We start from the raw sequence: 5484 nt of genomic DNA, 5'->3' as shown, positions 1-5484 counted from the left end.
CCGACCCCGACACGACACACAGACACCCCGACACCCGAACCCCCGAGGCCGACAGGGTCTTATATTTGTGAATTATTAGTTAGGTCATATATTTTTCGATTTTGTTATGAAAAACATCATATATAATTGTGTTGATCGGGTTGATTTAAATGTGCAGTTGTTTCACCACTGCGAGGTTTGGTGTTCGACGACCTCGCCATGCGTTTGACGACCTCTGCCCCTTCGTTCGTGGGTGAGCACAAATGACATGTCCTCCTCCCCCATTAATTATTTGCTCTATTCCGGTGTTCGTGCCGATGAAACTTGATAGCTAGTTATATATGTGTCTTGAATCATCAGTATGCGTAAGCAATATGTGTCTCCCGTACATCGAGTAAGTTCTCGGTACATTGTTTCGCAACTTCTATTTCCTTTGAACTGCTCTTATTCCTGGATATTTCATACAGTCGATACGTCGCCCTATTCTCGTATGGAGCGATGATCCAAAAGGATTCCGTCGAAGAGTATGAGCTTCTCGCAAAGCAAGGAGGCGGCTATCCCGGTTTCATCTATTGGTTCAAACAAACGGTAAATTCTATTAGACAATTTCATTTCATTCACTAATTTGTGCGTAATGCAACAATCCTTCAAATTAAACTTGTAGGCTAATTCAGAGTCTATGGACGCCGAATTGAGACAAGTCGCTAATGGTTTTGACTATAAGGTCCGTTCATTTGACAAATACGACATCAACGGGTACCGTTTTCGTACCTATGGCAAAGAGCTATCTATGGCCGACCGAAAGTCTACAAATTGTTGTGTATCTGCTATCGGCGAAGGAGGTACCGAGTATTATGGGAGAGTTGAAGCAATTTATGAACTTCTATTCTATGGTGAAAACCCACCGAATGTCGTAGTCTTAAAATGTTATTGGTTTCAGCCGAAGGAGAATAGAAGGACTCATGAACATATAGAGTTAGTTGAAATCAACCAAAGCACCCATTTAGATGTTCCTGATGTCTATATTACGGCTCAACAGGCGACCCAAGTATTCTATCTACCCTTGGCCTGCCAAACTAATCCAAATCTGAAAGGTTGGGATGTCGTTTATGAAGTGCCGCCACGTGCTAGACTATCTCCCCCAAAGGAAGAGGATTATGAACCTCACATTAACCCAGACACATATGAAGGAGAATTTTTCCAAGAGACACGTCTTTCCAAAAAGCGTTTCAAGAACCGGTATACTTCACCCCAAAACATTGAAGTAGACAGCGACAGTGAATCCGACATCACCCCAGAGGAGGAACAAGAAGAGCCGGAACAAGAAGAGGTTACTGCTGCGGACGACCTCTCAATGCTTGACCGATTACGTAAAGGTGGCCTTCCACATGTTGATGCCACTGAACCCTATGAGCCCGTCATTGATTATAGTGATGATGATGATTATGCATTTATTGATGATACTGATCGAGATTATTAGTACTGTCAGGTATTCAATTTTTTTATGTTGTACTTGATGATGATACACTTAAGTGATATACATATTATTATTCATGTCGGTATTTTTTTATGTTGTACTAATTTCGTTTACGCTTTGTCATGTCAGGTGTTGAAAGATGGAAGGGGAGCCGACTGAGGCCAAGGACAAATGTGCCCAAATTGAAGGTGTGCCTCACCATCAAGGTAGCTCCAGCTTATATCAGTTCGGGCAGAATTGGGTATGTGGTTTGCTTCATGATTAATGCAATTCATTCATCATGCTAGCTTGAGCCCTTTAATTACTAATTTACTTTGTTTCTCTCTTTCAGGCATGCTACAATAAGACGGATAAGGTGCCAGAGGGGTACGACCTGTATGCCATGGCCCACACTGCCTCTTACAAGCAAGTCAAGGGGAAGGCGAGGAAATGAGAGGAGTTTAACCCGAGCCAGATTCCCTACAATCCAGAGCAGGTGATGATATCTAGTGGCGGGAGGTCCCGTGGCTCCATAGACATTGATTCAGAGATTGCTCCTGAGACCACGGTGAGTTTAATTTGAATGGACGTTACTTGCTAGTCTTAACATTTGAGTGTCGTCATGCTAACGAAACATTGAAAATGATCTTTGGTGCAGCGTAACTCCACACAAGCATCACACGATCCTTCTCCAGCTACTGGCATGAGCCAGCCCGCTCCCACACCTCCATGATCAAGGTAAGTTTTTCTAGTTTTTTGCTTAACAAATGCATAAAGACCTAGACTTAGCTTTATTTCATCCAATATGCTTACCTTAATGACCTAGAGTTAGCTTCTTTTCCTGCAAAATCACTTAATAAGCTTACTGACCTCCAAAACCAGCCATTTTACCTAAGTTAGCTCTAAAACGATCTATACTTAACTTTGTTTCCTCCAAAATGACCTAAGTTAGTTATATTATGCTTAGTTAACTAGGTTTGCTCAATAATGACATGTACTTACCTTACTTATGTAAAAAAAAGCATAATTAGCTTAGTTAGCTCATAAACGATCCATTTTACCTACTTTAGCTCTAAAATGATGCATTTTACCTAAGTTAACTCATATACGATCCATTTCACCTAAGTTACCTCACAAACGATGACGTGCTTCTTCTTCTAGTCTTCTTCTTCTAGTCACCTTTTCCTAACTTTCTTATTTGCCATTTTGCAGATTTCATTCACTTCTCGGAAGCTAGCTTGCTATGATGGAGTGCTTGTTTTTTATTTCATTCTCTTCTAGTATTCTTCTAGCTTGCTACAATGAAACTTGCTATCTTGATGAAACTTTGCATTGTAATATGTATGTGCAACTTCCTAATGGTTGCAACTTATGTGTGTGTGCAACTTGCTATGTATGAGTGGATGGAACTATATATGTATGTACGATGAAACTTATGTGTTGTTAAATAGCCCTATGAAATATATCTATATATGTCATATATATTTGCTGTGAAAATTGTTGGATTTAAAAAAAACAGGAAAAAAAAGCCAATATGCAGGATCTTTGCCGTCTGCCACTCACGGCAAAGGGCTCTTTGCCATCAGCAGCGGACGGCAAAGAGGCCACGTGGCAGGCAACTGTGCTTCCTGGGAGGCTGACCAATTTGGTCAGCTTGCCTACAGTGGCTGATGGCAAAGAGAAAAAAACTTTGCCTACAGCGGCGGACGGCAAAGGCCTTCCGAAGTTTGCCGTCAGCGGCCGACGGCAAAGGCTTGCCGTTAACCACCTAACGGAGTAACAACGCATTTATTGTCGTCTGCATTCTTTGCCGTCCGCTGCTAATGGCAAAGGCCCCTTTGCCGTCAGCCGCCCGAAGCAGACGGCAATGTAGCTCTTAGGCGTCCCGTACTTTGCCGTCCACTTTTGCCGTCCGCCATCCATGCCTTTGCCGTCCGCTGTGGCTGATGGCGAAGTAGCTGATTCCTGTAGTGAATATGGCTAATAATCCCCTAGTGCAGGGAATCATTGTAGCAATTTCCAAAGGTGGAAGTGATAAGTATGGAGTGTCGAACCCACAAGGAGCTAAATGTAAGATCAATATTCTCTCAAGTCCTATCTGCCACAGATACGACTCTACGTACACCGAACGTTTACTTACAACTAGAAACGAGAAATACAACTATGTGATGGGTATGAAGAGGATAACTTTGCATGGTATCGGAGAGCTAAAATATAAAAGTAGGTGCTGTTATCATAAAGTTAGAATATATTACTTAAGTATTATAAATAGCGAGTGTGGAATAATGATGGGTCCAGTGGCGAATCTAGCACGGAAATGAAGGGTAGGCTCAAAGCAAGTTCCTAGGTCTAATTAGCAATGTATTGCAATTATTGGATGTAAAACACCTCGGTATAATTGTCAAGTAGTATATTTAGTTGAAATAGGATTTTTGGAGGGTAGGCTTCAGCCTAATGAAGCCCCCCTAGTACAATCGCCACTGGATGGGTCCGTGTGCGGAATTATCCTAGGCAATCGTTAACAAGACCGGTAGTCGTCATTGCAATTTCATATGAGGGAGAGGCATAAGCTAACATACTTTCTCTTCTTGGATCATATGCACTTATGATTGGAACTCTAGCAAGCATCCGCAACTACTAAAGATCATTAAGGTAAAACCCAACCATAGCATTAAAGCATCAAGTCCCCTTTATCCCATACGCAACAACCCCCTTACTCGGGTTTATGCTTCTGTCACTCAAGCAACCCACTATAAGCGAATCATGAACGTATTGCAACACCCTACAGTGGGAATCCCTCACGCTTGCGCGACACGGAGGACACAATAGGACAACACCAAAATAAAACATACAATTTGTACCAATCTAGATCATCAATCAACCCAAAGACAAAGGATATCTACTCAAAACATCATAGGATGGCAACACATCATAGGATCATAATATGTGGCATAAAGCATCATGTTTAAGTAGAGATTATAGCGGGGTGCGGGAGAGTGGACCGCGTAAAAGAGATGAGGATGGTGATGATGATGGTGATGTTGATGAAGACGATCACCGCGGTGATGATTCCCCTCCCGAAGGCACTCCGGCGCCACCGAGAGAGAGGAGGAGAAGTTCCCCCCTTGTCCTTCCTCATCCATGGCCTCCCCCCTGGATGGGGAGAGGTTCCCTCTCTGGTCCTTAGCCTTCATGGCGATGATGGCCCCTCCGAGATCCTTCCCCATGGCCTCCGGTGATGATGGCCCCCTCCGGCAAGGTGCCAGAGACGGCCTAGATTGATTTCTCGTTGCTACATAGGCTTGCGGCGGCGGAACTTCCGATCTAGGTTATTTTCTGGAGGTTTGGGTATTTATAGAAGAGGTTAGCGTCAAGGAGAAGTCAAGGGGCCCCACAGGGAGTCCACGAGGCACACGGGCGCACCCCCACCCTCGTGGAGCCCATGGGACTCCCCTCAGGTAAATTTTTGTTCCATTATTTTTTATATTTTCCCAAAAAAAATCTCCGTTGATTTTCAGCGCATTCCGAGAACTTTTATTTCTGCACAAAAACAACACCAAGGTAGTTCTACTGAAAACAGCGTTAGTTCGGGTTAGTTCTAATCAAATCATACCAAAATTATATAAAACTATTGTAAACATGGCATGAATACTTCATAAATTATAGATACGTTGGAGACGTATCAATGGCAAGACTACTGCATTCTTGCAAAAACAAGGTTCGTCGATTATCGCTGAGCTCCATGACTCTTGGTGGAGCAACATATGACACGTCTGTTGCTGCTAGGCTGTCACAAGTTCGAACATATATACAATGAAGGAACTATAATTTAAGGTAATTTGGTTCCTCCCTGATGCTATCATGCATGAAGTATGCCCGTAGAGATCCATGTGTTGAAGACAACCTTGATTGACCTAACGATTTGAAAGAAGTCGGCGGCGGTGTGAGATTGTGAGATGAATAAGAGAGAGATCGGCGAGAGATTCATATTTGACACCGTTTTGGACATGCAGGAATATTATTGTTAATGGATTGAACATATATGTCAC

At 42.9% G+C, this 5484-nt stretch overlaps 1 pseudogene; it reads left to right on the top strand.

Moving 5' to 3' along the window:
- LOC119284329 overlaps positions 1-5252 on the top strand; it is a 20182-nt pseudogene extending 14930 nt beyond the window's left edge.
- The last annotated feature ends 232 nt before the right edge of the window (positions 5253-5484 follow it).

The sequence above is a fragment of the Triticum dicoccoides genome, chromosome 4A (assembly GCF_002162155.2).
Source record: "Triticum dicoccoides isolate Atlit2015 ecotype Zavitan chromosome 4A, WEW_v2.0, whole genome shotgun sequence".
In the NCBI taxonomy this organism is placed as follows: domain Eukaryota; kingdom Viridiplantae; phylum Streptophyta; class Magnoliopsida; order Poales; family Poaceae; genus Triticum; species Triticum dicoccoides.
This window is presented reverse-complemented; position numbering and strand designations above follow the sequence as displayed.